The sequence below is a fragment of the Mustela nivalis genome (genome assembly GCF_964662115.1).
Source record: "Mustela nivalis genome assembly, chromosome: 1".
In the NCBI taxonomy this organism is placed as follows: Eukaryota; Metazoa; Chordata; class Mammalia; order Carnivora; family Mustelidae; genus Mustela; species Mustela nivalis.
Window position 1 is genome coordinate 183,926,991 of NC_139020.1, and position 15,106 is coordinate 183,942,096.

The 15,106-nt window shown below is 37.0% G+C and overlaps 1 protein-coding gene and 1 long non-coding RNA gene across 6 annotated transcripts in view; one reads left to right on the plus strand and one right to left on the minus strand.

Moving 5' to 3' along the window:
- Positions 1-15,106, plus strand: part of LOC309862833 (uncharacterized protein) — a 472,598-nt gene that overhangs the window by 255,183 nt on the left and 202,309 nt on the right. The window contains exon 6 of one of the 2 annotated variants that reach the window (XM_082727170.1): positions 3,135-3,407. The exons of the other annotated variant lie outside the window; for it this stretch is intronic. The gene's annotated coding sequence lies outside the window, so the exon portion shown is untranslated. The remainder of the gene's footprint in view (positions 1-3,134; positions 3,408-15,106) is intronic. 2 annotated transcript variants of the gene reach the window in all.
- The window catches only part of LOC309862847, a 385,689-nt gene that overhangs the window by 93,016 nt on the left and 277,567 nt on the right, over positions 1-15,106 (minus strand). The window lies entirely within an intron of this gene.

The window sequence follows — 15,106 nt, forward strand, 5'->3', positions numbered from 1 at the left end:
GTCTGGTTTAATAGCTCATTTCTTTTGAGCACATATTATGTTCTATTGTCTGGTTGTAGCACTGTTTATCCATTCACCTTCCCCATGTTGGTTGCTTCCAAGTTTAGGGAATTATTAATAAATCTGCTATAAATATCCACATGCATGTTTTTTAAGCAGCCATATGTTTTCAGCTCCTTTGGGTAAATACCAAGGAGCACAGTTTTTGGGTTGTTTGGTAAGATTATGTTTGGTTTCGTAAGTAACCACCAAACTCTCTTCCCAAGTGGCTGTGCCATTTTCCCTTCCCATCAGCAATGAATGCAAGTTCCTGTTGCTCTACATCCTCACCAGCATTTGGTGTTGTCAGTGTTCTGGACTTTAGTCATTCTAATGTTTGTGCTACCGGCTGTTTTTTACTTTTTCATTAAAAATGTATCGTATGCCTTTTAAGTGATAGATAATAGATGTCTCTGATATTCTGTGTATTTTTAAGCAGTAACTCCCCAATAGTACTTGAGACGAAAAAAAACAGCTAAAACCTATTGAGTTTTGACTAAGTGTCATGTCTTATGGAAGCACTTTAAAAAAATTTTGATTGAGTTGATAGAGAGCACAAGCAGGGAGAGAGAGCAAAGGGAAAAGCAGACTCCCTGCTGAGCAGAGAGTCCGGTGTGGGGCTTGATTCCAGGACCCTGGGATCATGACCTGAGCCAAAGCTAGACACTTAACCAACTGAGCCACCCAGGTGCCCTTGTGTTAAGCGCTTTATATGTTTTCTTCCTTTCTTTTTTAAGATTGTATTTATTTGACCTACAGAGATCACAAGCAGGCAGAGAGACAGGCAGAGAGAGAGGAGGAAGCAGCCTTCCCACTGAGCAGAGAGCCCAATGTGGGGCTTGATCCCAGGAGCCTGGGATCATGACCTGAGCCAAAGGCAGAGGCTTTAACCCACTGAGCCACCCAGGCACCCCATATGTTTTCATTTTTTAATTTATTTAATCCTCTTACAAACTTCCTGACTTAGATACCATGCCATTTTAGACTAAGGAAACCAAGTGTTAGAGACAAGACACTGGCTCAGGGCATCCAGTAAGTGAGTGATGGAGCTGAGAGAAGAGTCTAGATAATTTGGCTCCATAGCTTTTGCCTTTGGCTTCTCTGCTACACCATACCATAGTACGCCATGCCATACCAGATCCTTTCAGCCACTGTCAGGGGCAATGATGTCCTATTAGAACCTAATCATTTTTATACTTAGTGTTGTTCCTCAGGTATCATTCAGTAGTATCCCCGCCCATAAACATAGCTTCTCAAAGTCATCACTACCAAAATATTAGGTGACATATTTAATTTTTAAATTCACCTTTAAAAGGACAAAATTTTTGGAGAGTGAGATATTGTCACCAAGGAACGTGACAGAATACTAACATTATCAATTTATTCAACATATTTCTCAAGAGAGACTGCCAGCCTGATTCTGTGATAGGCTTTGGGAAGACACATAAGGCACAGTACCACAAGAATGCACATGGTTTAGGGATAGGTATGCAAATAGGTGCTATAGGGCAATGTGTTGAGTTTTGAAGTAGAAGGGAAGCTAAGTGCTTTGGGAGCTTGATCTGAGCTACCCTTGACTGCCAGTGAATTGGGTCTTCCCCAGGAGGTCATAAAAGGCTGTTCTTAAATTAAAGGGATTAGGTTCTCTAATAGTGTGTATTTAATGAAGAATATATTTAGTTGTCTAAAAAAAAAAAAAAGATAATAGACATTTAAGCAATAAGTAACTTAATCAGAGGTCATCAGCCTTAGTTGGTTTAGTTGTTACATGTTATCTCTGGTCTCCTTCTATCTCTCTACTTTCTTAGCTGTTGGCATTTCATGGTCACATGTTTTACCTCATTGTCACAAGATGGATGCTGTCACTGCAAACAGAGCCTACGTGGGAAGTTGATAGGAGAGTGGTAGTGAAAAAGTTATTTTCTGGTAGTGGAACTTTTATTAACTTTTTATTTTATTAACTTTATTACCTTTTATTAACAAGAGAGGATGTGAGACTCTATGGGGAAGATCCTGATGCATCACTCTCGTAACAGGATGATTTATAAGTCAGAATGTCCATTTCTTCGAATGTAAAGAATCGGCTGTACTTAGAATGACATCTAACATCACTTCCCATTTAGAATCCACTTTGTAAAGGCACATTTAGTAGTTTGCTTCTAAGACCAAGTACGTATTATCATCATGCGTATGTGTATCATCATAACATGTGTACAGATGTTTCTAAGGCCAAGTAAGTTAAAATCTTTGGTACCTAATCTCTTTGGTCTTCAAGGTCCTGTGCCCACACTTCATGGAGGGCTCTAGCATGTGACACAGTCCTAGAGTCTGCTTGTACAGCAACTAGTGGACTGTGGTCTCAGCCTGTCTTAGGCAGAGTGAATATTTTATGCAAAGGGCTTATGCAAGATCCCAAAGGCAGACTGGGACTTTCCAGACCTTACAAGAGCAGTATGCATCCCCATTTTTCATGCTTATTTGCTATTAGGTATGTGTGTGTTTGGCAGAATGTGGTCTAAACCTTGCTTGAATTAAGAGTTCTTATTTGGCAGTAGAAATGTGAGGCGGAATGGAAGGTACATCTGAAGGCTTAGGAAATACTGGTGAAAATATTCATGACACCAACACAACCATTTTGTATGGTCAAATGAGCTTAAGGTATTCACCATGGAATGCTTTTATTGTGGTGCAAATCACGGAACTAGTGTTCTCAGGACCTCACTTTGGGGAATAAACTCACAAGCAGGGAGTTACAGTTTTAGTCTAGAGTAGACTGGGACAGTTGCTCTAGTTCTTTTCTGATGGTTATTTTTTGATTTTCTGATCTATGACATAATTTATGAGAAACGTGTTAAAGAGGCATTACAGCAAAATCTCATTTGGTTTTGCTTTTAATGAACTGTCTTTATTGAAAAGAGTAAAATTGAGGAAGTTTGAGGGAAAAATGAAATACATGGTCATTCCACCTACGCACTAATAGCAGATGTGTAGATGAAAAATGAAGCACGTAAGGCATTATCTGGATATTTCTATGTTTATGTGCTTCCTATTTATAGAGTGACATTTAGATGACTGACTGAAAATTTCGCTTTCAGAAGCATGATGCTGTAAGATCCACCCTAAGAAAGTCCTTTGTGGCGAGAACATTCACTGCTTTTCTGTGGCTTCTACAACCAGCACACATCTAGTAATCAAAGAGAGCTGCATGGGATAAATACAGTAGTTGACTTCTGCCCAAATCTTTTGAAGAGAGGAAGTGGAGCTTTTCTGCTCTTCGACACACAAAAGAACATTGCTTTATAATGGATTCCACAGAAAAAGCAAAATCCAAACAAAGCAGCATCTTTTTGCTGTAACCTACATACAATGTAAGTGAGATGCCAAGTATGCAAATGGTGGGAGGGAAGAAATGCCCTTTCATTACCCCAGTTATTGGATTTTGTTTAGAAATATGAGTAGTAATTGCCCATGAGTTTGATGATTAATGCGTACTGCTCTTTTCTCCTTCTTCTTCTTGTTCTTTACTATTTGATTCTCAGTTTAATTTTTATATAATATTTCTTTGATTATTTCTTTCTTCATAAAAGACGGGGTAGTGGTCTAAGAACTAGACCCACCTTATATTAGCCCAAGTCATCAGGGTGAAATATAATAGCAGTTCCCTCCTTCTAGGTCAGTTGTCTCTTTCTAGATAAACATAAGTAAGACTGTCTCATGTCTGTTATGAACTCATTTCTGAAAGCAAAACTGGGCCCATCCATTTGTTCTTGTGGTCCAGGTGCAAGTGGAATGAGTGCCATTTTGTAGCAGCTTCTGCTAAGTAGACAAAGCACAGTCCCAATTTGGAACCTGCAGCTGCAAAACTAGACACTCAGCCTGCCACTCACTGCCCCCCCCCATACATTCCAGCCCCTTGACTGAGACTTTACTATGTGTGAGTTTACCAGTCTAATGAACCCCTCTTCACTATTAGATAGGGACTCTGTTTAGTTGTTGTTGTGGCTCTGTATACCTCTACCCCTCTCCAGGACCTGGGCCAGTGCTCCATCCAAGTAGGCTCTAGATGTTTGTTGACTAGTTAAATATTTTTGAAAGACTCTCCACGCCACCATTGAGGGGGTGGGGAAATGGCTTTGCTGGAGCTGCACATGAAGGAGGAGGCTTGATTCTACAGACTGGAATGAAGTAAAGTGGGAGGATAAAGGATGTTTGAAAAACTGAGGGTGGAAGTCAGTAGGGAAAAAAGAAATGCAAAAGGGAATTCTGTGTTTTGTTTTGGAGTTAAATTCATCAAGGTTATATAAACCTCAGTGCATTAAAAGTGATACCACCTCATAAAGTCTTAGACTATATTGTCTTATGTGCTAGAGTAGTCACATGTAGCTATCTAAATTTAGGTAAATTCGAATTAAAGAAAAATAAAAATTTCATTCCTGAGTAATACTAATCACATTGTAAGGGTCAGCTGCCACATATAACTAGTGACTGCTGTATAAAACAGCACAGATGTGGAATATTTCCATTATCTCCAAAAAGTTGTGTCAGACAGCACTCCTCTAGGGGTGATAACATCATTTTGCTGTCCTTTTGTTCATTCATTCTACAAATATTAACAGAGCACCTACTTTGTTCCTGGCACTGCACTAAGAAAGGGCTAAAATGTTTCAGGGTATAGACTCTGGAATAGCTGGAATAGACTTTGGTTAGGCTGCTCACTCACTGCATGACCTTGGGCAAGTCACTTACCTAACCTGTGCTTTTGTTTAATCACTTATAAAATGAAAATAATAAAATGATCTCATAGCATTGTTATGAGGATTAAATGAGTTTGTATATATGTGTGCACATGTGTATGAATATACATATGTGTGTATATATATGAGTGTATATATGTGTATGCATGTTTGTGTATGTGTGTGTGTACATATTATGTGTCTTAAAACCAGTTTTGGGCACATGTGCCATTCTTGGTCAGTAGGACCTCTTATCATTAGTAGTATGTATTTATTACAGAGCAAATGAACAAAACAACTATGGTTCATGCAGTCCTGGAATTTACCATCTAGTGGGAGCAGCAGACAATAAATCATTAAAGAAATTAATAATTACCAACTATGTCAAGAACTGTGAAGGAAATGAATGGGGTGAAGCAAGAGAGCATAATAGGGGACAAACTACCCAGAAAGCTTCTCAGAGGAGGTAACATTTAAGAAGAAAAAAAAAAAAAAAGAGGAGCAATGCCATTCTTGCAAAGGGAGGAAGAAGAGAGAACTGAAACAGAGGAAAGCACACCATGAAAGAAGACGGTGTGACTAAAACAGAGCAAAAAAGGGTGGGGCTCTAGATAGGTTGGAAGGAGAGGAAAAGAAGGTTGATGCCAGTGGTGCAGAGTGTGCACTAGGGGACATATGTTTATAGTATATGTAAAATTATCATTCTGGGGACTGTTCAGGGCACAGATTGGAGGGGACACAGGAATAGAAGCAGGGTTCATTTGAAGTCTATTTTAATAGACCATGAGAAGGGGTAGGATTTAGACTCAGACAGGAGGCATGAAAGTGGAAAAAAATGAGCTGTTTCTAGATACATTTGACAGAATCGATGGGACTTGCCAATGGATTATATGCAGTTGGTAAGGGGGGGGGGTGCTCTGCACCAATGCTCAGATTTTTTACTTGATTAACCACATCAGTGGTAGTTTGATTTACTGAAATAACAAAAACCTATAGAGAACATTTTTGAGGTAGAAAAACCAAAACTATTTGGGTGCCTGGGTGGCTCAGTTGGTTAAGTGACTGACTTTGGGACAGGTCATGATCCCAGAGTCCTGCTTCTCTCTCTGACCCTCCCCACTCTCCTCCTTTCTCTCTCTCTCTCTCAAATAAATTAAAAAAAAAATATTTAAAAAGAAATAGAAAGTAAAACCAAAACTACTTGACAATAAATAGTCTGTTAGATATGGAAGTCTGGAGTCTACATGAAAGACTGAGATAGGCACATGGACATCATTAGCTTATAGATGATTAAGAGGCAGACTAGGAGACCAGTTTATTGAATGATGGAGTAAAGATACAGTAAACTTATCCCCCAACAAAACAACTATTTGGGTGAAGAAAGTTTATTTAGATATCTCTGTCTAAATATATTTATCTATATCTCTCTATATAGTGTGTGTGTGTGTGTGTGTGTGTGTGTGTACACACATATTATATACATAGACACACACAATTGTAAATATATAAAATTATATTTTAAAAGTATAAATATGTAAAGCTTACTAAGGTCCTTAAAGTCTCTGAAAATTGTTCTAATGGCACATAGTAAATGAAGAAATATTAATTCAAGTACATTTACTAAATCTCAGTAAGAACAATGAAAGTCTATGATATCTGAACCATGATAACCACTTCCCATGATACCCACTTCCCACGATACCACCTGTATTTATGGAATCACCATTGAAAGAGCAGGCTTCCAGCATTTTTTCATCCTCTCCCAAAGCCCATGTTTCAGAAACTCTATTCACAATGACTGGAGTCTCCACCTATCCTCAACTTTGGGACAGAAGCTACATGCCAAATATGACAGGTCAGTAGTATTAGATTCTAGTCATCCTTGAGCAGGTTCCAGGTAGAGGAGTCCCATGCTAGGAGGGTCAAGCCAAGAAGAATAGGGATCACCAATTCTCCCCAGTTTCTAATATAGACATAGAGCAGAAGTGTCACTCCAGGAAAAGTGAGCCTCTCTTCCCATTCTGAACTCTTGTTTAGTGGCATAGAGCTTCAGTCGAGGGTGGAGAGGCAGGCCACTACTGACTAAAGGGAGTGACCCAATTTGGAATAAAACATGGTGAATTCTGTGCTTAGGGTGTTTTTGAAAACTATGGTGATCTTGTTAAAGAGCAATTAAGAAGCTGCTAATAGCTCCATCATACTGGTAGCAATGAGTAAAACAGTAGAGCAATCAAAAGTTTAACAGAAAGAACCATAGGAAGAGATACACAGGAAAAGCCCTCCTGGCAACATAGGTAACCTTAGGAGTTGGAAATGTAGTACACAAGTAATGGGCTGTACCTACTCAGGAGTAATCAGAACAGGATATGGGACAGACTTGAAAACACTTCTAGGTTCCACACAGAAAAATAAAATAAATACAAAGGGTATAAGCTGGCACTGGCATGAGGAGGTTAAAGAAAACCTTTAGCCAAATACTGGTTCAGCAATAAGCTAGTTGAACCCAGGAGCAACTTCTAAGAAGGTAAGCTTAAAAATAAAATCCCATATATCCCCAGTAGTCTAGAAGACCATATGTATATATAAGTCTGCACTCTCACAGGAGTGAATGGAGAAGGATAATCAAACCTACCAGTCCTTGGATAAACAGGATTTTAAAAATGCAAACTTCATCTGTGAAAGTAGCTATAGTGCTACTTGCATATCCAGTGGTAAAGGCAAAAATCTAATTGCCAACAGAGATTAAGCACGACCTTTGACCAACAAGTGGCTTATGCCATTTAGTTGTTGACCCCAAAATAACCAAGCTAAAAGGGAAAATAAAAAAACAGGGGGAATACCAGAGATTGCACATTGGATGGAAACAGAGTTCACAGAGTTAGTTTAGCCAAGTAACTAAACAAATAAATCAATGACTTGGAAAACAGGAATAATATTAATCCCTGCAGGCAAAGACAGATGTGGAATCAGCATCCAGATTTGCTATAATATATTATTTAAAATGTTCACTTTTCAACAGAAATTTTATAAGATACTCAAAGAAACAGAAAAATGTGACATGTACAACAGGAATAAAAGAAAGCATTCTAACTGTTTTGAAGGAATTCAGATGTTGAACTTGACAGAGATTTTAAAACAGCCATTATAAATGTGCTAAAGGGGATGCCTGGGTGGCTCAGTGGGTTAAGCTGCTGCCTTCAGCTCAGGTCATGATCCCAGGGTCCTGGGATCGAGTCCCACATCGGCCTCCTTGCTCTGCAGGGAGCCTGCCTCTCTCTCCACCTCTGCCTGCCTTTCTGCCTGCCTGTGTGCTTTCTCTCTCTCTTTCTGACAAATAAATAAATAAAATATTAAAAAAAATAAATGTGCTAAAGGACTAAAGAAGAGCATGTCTAAAGAAGGCAGGTGTGAGAACAATGTCTCTCCCAATTAAAAAAAAATTAGTAAAAAGATAGGAATTATAAAGTATGAACCACATACAAATGATGTAGTTGAAAAGTGTAATAAAAGAAAATTTCTAGAGGATTTCAAAAATAGATTTTCTCTAGCAGAAAAAAAGTGATCAGGAAATTTGAATATAGATCAATAGGGACTATGTAATGTGAAAAGCAGAAAAAAAAGAGAGAGAGAAAGGGACAAAGTATAAGAAAAATGTAGGCCATAATTAAATCAATATATGCACAATGAAAGTACTAGAGGGAAAGAAGAAGGAGAAGAGGGAGAAAAAATATTCAGAGAACTAATAGCTGGAAACTTCCCAAATTTAATGAAAAAAGAATTATATTTCTAAGATGCTCCATAAGAAGGATAAACACAAATGGACCACATTTAGAAACATAGTAGTAAAATATATGAAAGTCAAATATAAAGAGAACATCATGGAAACAGTGACAAGTGACTCATCACATATAAGGAAACTCCAAGATAGACAGCTAACTTTTGACTACAAACAGTAGCTGTCAGAAGACAATGGGATGGCATATTTAAAGTAATGAAAGAAAAAAAATTGTCAACTAAGAATCAGCAAAAACCCTTTTAAAGATGAAAGCAAAGCAAATATATTCCAAGATAAATGGAAGCTGAAAGATTTTGTTGATAGCAGACCTGCCATATGAGAAATGTTAAAGGAAGTTGTTTAGGCTGAAAATGAATAGCATCAGACAATAATTTGAACCATACCCCCCCCCCACCCCTGCCCCAGACATGGAGGGGGCAATAAAGTTTATTATAAAAGACAGTGTAGAGTGATGTCATGGAAGATAATGGAGTAAGTAACTTCAGGAACCAGTCCTGCCACTGAAAAAAACAAAACAAAACAAAACCAAAACCAAAAAACCACCCAAAATTTTGAGAAGGCATTTACAGTCAGCATCAACTACACTGGACTTTTGGAATCTGGTCAAACTCTGACAGTATCTAGGGGAGTGCTTAATGTAAGAGGCTGGTAAATTTTGGTGAGTTTTGCATTTCACAGGGAAGCTACCACCTTCCATTTCCTGGCACTGCATCAGGTAGCTGTGGGGATGGCAGCCCCTGGTTCTGGTGTGACTTGAAGCAGCCAGGTTGTACAATAAACACCTTATTTTTCAGGGATCAGAGTTATATGTGTTGCTCTGCCTTATAGATTACTGTGGGAGCAGTACAGGAGTTGGCCACTGTTGCAGCCCTGAGATTGAATCAGCTTCAGGGCAGTATTTGTCAGGGAATTAAAACAGGATGCCTTTTATTTCTCTTTCTTAATTGGACCTCTGCATTCAAGGAATTCTCTATCAGGCCACTAGCCAACTGTTGAGATAACAGAGACTTCAGTGAGTGATCACACATGACAGGAAAAATGGTCCTGGCAAAAAGAGTTTAGAGAAATCACTAAACAAACAGATAACTATATCCGTCTATGAGCAGCATCAGCAATCTCTGGGGAACAAGGAGTCTCTGATTCCTAGAAGTACCACAATGTGACATTAAAAAAATATTTAGTTCTGGACAAAAATTTACAAAGCCTGCAAAGAATCAGAAATATGTGTCCTGTTCATAGGGGGAAAAAAATCAACATAAAATACCTCTAAGAAATCCTAGACTATGGACATACCAGACAAGACTTTAAATTAGCTGTATTAATATATGTGAAGAGCTGAAGGAATCAACAAAGACCTAAAGGAAATCAAGAGAGCAATGTGTGAACAGGTAGGGATCTATCAATGAAGATAGAAATTTTTAAAAGGAATAAAATAGAAATACCAAAAAATTACAAAAGTTGAAATGAGAAATTAATAAAAAGTGCTCAACAGCAGATTTAAGCAGGCAGAAGGAAGAATCTGCAAGCTTGAAGATAAAACAATTGAAATGACCAACTATGAGGAGCAGAGAGAAGAAAGAATGAAGAAAAATAAACAGAGCCTAAAGGACCTATGATATAACATCAAAAGTACCTACATAAGCCTATGGAAGTCCTAGAAGGAGAAGGGAGAAAAAAGGACAGAAGAAAGAGTTAAAGAAATAACAATGAAAAACATCCTAATTTTGATTATATACATCAATATACACATCTAAGAAACTCAAAAATTGCAAGCGCAAAAAACTAGAAGAGATCCACGTTAAGAAACATTCTTGTCAAAATGTCAAAAGCCAAGACAAATCTTACAGGTAGCAAGAGAAGTAACTCATCCCATATAAGGGAGCCCTAATGAGAGTATCAGCCAGTTTCTCTTCTGAAACCATGGAGGCCAGAAGCAGTGAGATAATACATTTATTATGTCAAAAGAAAAAAATAATGTCAAGTAAGAATTCTATGACAAAATAGTCCTTTAGAAGCAAAGGAGAAATTGAGACATTCCAAATACTAAAACTAAGGAAGTTTACCACTATTACATTTGCCTATTAAAAATGCTAAGGATACCTGGGTGGCTTAATCAGTTAAGCATCTGCCTTCAGCTCAGGTCATGATCCCAGAGCCCTGGGATTGAGTCCCACATTGGGCTTCTTGCTCAGTGGGAACCCTGCTTCTCCTTCTGCCTACTGCTCCCCCTGCTTGTGTTTTCTCTCTTTCTCTGACAAATAAATAAATAAAATATTTATAAAAAATACTAAAAATAGAGCTAGAAGTACAGTTCTATCACAGTAGAGGTAATTGCATAAAAGTTAATATTTGGGGCTTGTTGCTTCTCTTTTGGTTTCCTGTATTATTTAAAAGACCAATGTGTAAAATAGTAATATAAATCTACGTTATGGCAATATGTAAAGTTGTAATTTGTGACAGTAATGTAAATGTGAGGTGAAAGACTAGATAGGACCAGATTTAATGTATACTCTTGAAGCCAAGTTGGTATCAATTCAAACTAGAATTTGAATTACCCCACAGTAATCCCCACAGTAAACACTAAGAAAATAACTAAGAACTGTATAGGAAAGGGAATGAAGAACGTATTAAAAAATGATATGCTAGGGGTGCCTGGGTGGCTCAGTTGGTTAAGCATCTGCTTTTGGCTCAGGTTATGATCTCAAGGTCCTGGGATCGAGTCTTGGGCTCTCTCTTAGGCAGAAAGCCTTCTGCCTCTCCCCCTGCTTGTGCTTGGGCATGCGTTCTCTCTCTCTCTCTCTCTCTCTCTCTCTCTCTGTGTGTGTGTGTGTGTGTGTGTGTGTCAAATAAATAAATAAAATCTTTAAAAAATTGGTATGCTAGAAAAAAATCAAACACAAACAAAATTGGTATTGAAGGAACTGAGGAACTAAAACAATGTAAGATATATAAAGTAAAGAGCAAAGTGGATGACTAAGTCCTTTATTATCAGTAATAATTCTAAATGTAAATCAATTAAATTCACCAATGAAAAGGCAGATATTGACATAATGGATTTTTGAAAATATTTTATATATGTGCTCTATGTTTATTCCAGCATTATTTATAATAGCCAAACTATGGAAGCAGCCCAAGTGTCTATCAATAGATGAATGGATAAAGATGTGGTATATATGTATACAATGGAATATTATTCAGCTGTAAAAAATAATGAAATTTTGCCATTAGCAAAAACATATAGCTCAAGAGTATTTGCTAAGAATAAGTCAGAGAAAGACAAATAACATGTGCTCTCACTTATAGATGAAATTTAAAAATCAAAGCAAACAAAAGAAAATAAAAGAGAGAAAAAAAAAGAAACAGACTCTTAACTATAGAGAACAAACTCACAGTTACCAGAGGGGGGAATGAGTTGGGGGGACAAGGGAAATAGGGGATGGGGGTTAATGAGTACACTTATCATGATAAGAAAATTAAAGTAAAAATTTAAATATATGCTGTTTACAAAAGATTTACTTCCTTTTTAAAAAAGATTTTATTTATTTATTTGATAGATATAGAGAGTGAGAACAAGCAGGGAGAACAGCAGGCAGAGGGAGAGGGAAAAGCAGGTTCTTCTGAGTAGGGAACCCAACATGGGGCTTGATCCCAGAACCCTGAGATTATGACCTAAGCCGAAGGCAGACATTTAACTGACTGAGCTACCCAGGTGCCCCTTTTGGATGCTATTATAAATAGAATTATTTTCTTAATTTTCTTTTCAGATTGTTCATTGTTGTAGTCAAACATAACCAATTTTTCTGTGTGGACTATGTACACTGCAATTTTATTGAACTTTTTTATTAGCTCTAGTTTTGTTTTCTTTCTTTCTTCTTCTTTTTTTAATGTGTATGTTCTTTGGGCTTTTCAGTAGAAAGAATAATTTCATGTGCAAATAGCAATAGTTTCACTTCTTTCTTTTCAATTTCGATGATTTTCATTTATTCTCTCTTGCCTAATTGCTTTGGCTAGGATTTCCACTACAACGTGCAACAGTAGTGGTGAAAGCCTGAATCTTTCTCTCATTCCTGATCTTAGGAGTAAAGTTCTCAATCTTTCTGAGACTGAGTGTTTCACCATTGAGTCTGATACCAACTGCAGATTTTTGGTAAATGCCTTTACTGTGTTTTCTTTTAAAGACTTTATTTATTTATTTGAGAGAGAGAGAGCACAAGCAAGGGGGAGGACCACCAAGAGGAGGACAAGCAGACTCCCTGCTGAGTAGGGAGCCTTACTCAGGGCTCCATCCCAAGATCCCAGGATTATGACTTGAGTTGAAGGCAGGTGCTTAAGCAGCTGAGCCACCCACTCACCACAGCCTTTTATTGTGTTAAGAAGGTTTCATTCTATTCCTAATTTACAATTTTTTTTTACCATGAAAAGATGTTGAATTTGTAAATCCTTTTTCAGAATCTTTTTAAATGATTATGTGGTTTTATTTCTATCAATATATTAAACCACATTGATTAATTCTTTTATGTAAAAAAATACGTCTTTTTTTATGTTTGAACTCCTAGGATAAATTCTATTTAGACATGTTGTATAAATCCCTTTAGCCTGCTTTTGTATTTGGTTTGTTAGAATTTTATTGAGGTTGTTTATGTCTATATTTACAAGGGATATTGTTTTATAGTTTTCATGTGGTATGTTTGGTTTTATTATCACAGCAATGCTGACCTCATGAATTGTGTTAGGTAGCATTCCTTCCTTTTCAAATTTTTGGAAGAGTTTAAGTAGGAGTGGTGTTAATTCTTCTTTAAATGTTTGGTGAAATTCACCAATGAAGCCATCTAGTCTACACTTTTCTTTGTTGAGGTATTGCTTATGAATAGTTCACATTCTCTATTTGTTCTAGATCTGTTGAGATTTCCTCTTTTCTACTTGTGTGAGTTTTGGTAATTTGTGTGATTTTAGGGATTTTCAATTTCATTTAGGTCATCTAAAATGTTGGCTTATGATACAATTGTTCATAGTATTCTCTTACAATCCTTTGATTTCTATAAAGTCAGTAACAATATCTCCAGTTTTAAAAAATTTTTATTTATTTATTTGAGAGAGAGAGTGAGAGACAGAGAGAACATGAGTGGGGTGAGTGGCAGGGGAGAAGCAGACTCCCTGCCAAGCAGGGAACCCAATACAGGCTTCAGTCTCTGGACTCTGGGATCATGACCTGAGCCAAAGGTAGATGCTTAACCAATGGAGGCATCAAGGTGCCCCAATATGTCCACTTTTATTTCTTATTTTAGCTATTTGTATCTTCTATGATTTCTTGGTACAGCTGAAGTTTACCAAATTTGTCAATCTTTTCAAAAACTGCTTGTCTCATTGATTCCATTTTCTATTCTTCTATTGATCTCTGTTCTAATCTTTATTATTTCCTTCTTTCTGCTACTTTTGGGTTTAGTTTGCTCTTCTTTTTCTAGTTCCTTATGGTGTTATGTTAAGTTGTTAATTTTAGATCTTTATTTTTAATGTAGGCATGGAAAGCTCCAAATTTCCCTCTGAGCACTGCTTTCACTGCATCCTCTAAGTTTTAGTATGCTGTGCTTTCATTTTCATTCTCAAACTATTTTCTAATTTCCCTAGTGATTTAATCTTTGGCCCAATGGTTGTTTAAGAGTATGTTACTTAATTGCACATATTTGTGAATTTTCCAGTTTTCTTTCTGTCATTGGTTTCTAACTTTATCCCAGTGTGGTTGGGGAAGATATTTTATATTATTTTGATCTTTTTAAAAATTTATTGAGATTTGTTTTTTCTCCTAACATATGGCCTATTCTGGAGAATGTTCTGTGTGAATTTAAGAAGAATGTGTATTTTCCCGATGTTGAATGAAATGCTCTTTCTACGTCTGCTTGATTTAGTTGTTTTATAGTGCTCTTCTGGTTCTGTCTCCTTATTGGTCTTTTGGCAATATGTTCTATTCATTTTTGGAAATGGAGTATCGAAGCCTCCAACTATTATTGTAGAACTGTCTATTCCTCCCTATTTCATCAATATTTGCTTCACAAATTTTGGGACTCTTGTTTAGTGTGTATATGTTTATAATTGTTATATCTTCTTGATGAATTCACCTTTTTATCACTACATAATGCCCCTCTTTGTCTCTTGTAACAATTTTTGGCTTATATCTACTTTGTTTGGTATTAGTATAAAAAACCCCAGCTCCCTTTTGGTTACTATTTGCATGGACTTTTTTTTTCCATTCTTCTACCTTCAACCTATTTGTGTCTTTGGATCTAATTTAAATTTCTTTTAGGGGCACCTGGGTGGGTTGGTTAAACGTTCTTTAATTCCTCAGTGGGGAAAAAAAAAAAATCTGTTTGTCCCTCTCCCTCTCCCCCTTCCCCCTCTCATGCTCTCTCTCTCTCAAATCAGTAAAATTTTATAAAACAAGTAGCATCCAAAGAACTAAAATACATAGGAATAAATTTATCCAGGGAGGTGAAAGACTTATGCATTGACAATTATGAAACAGTGCTGAAAAAAAAATTAAAGA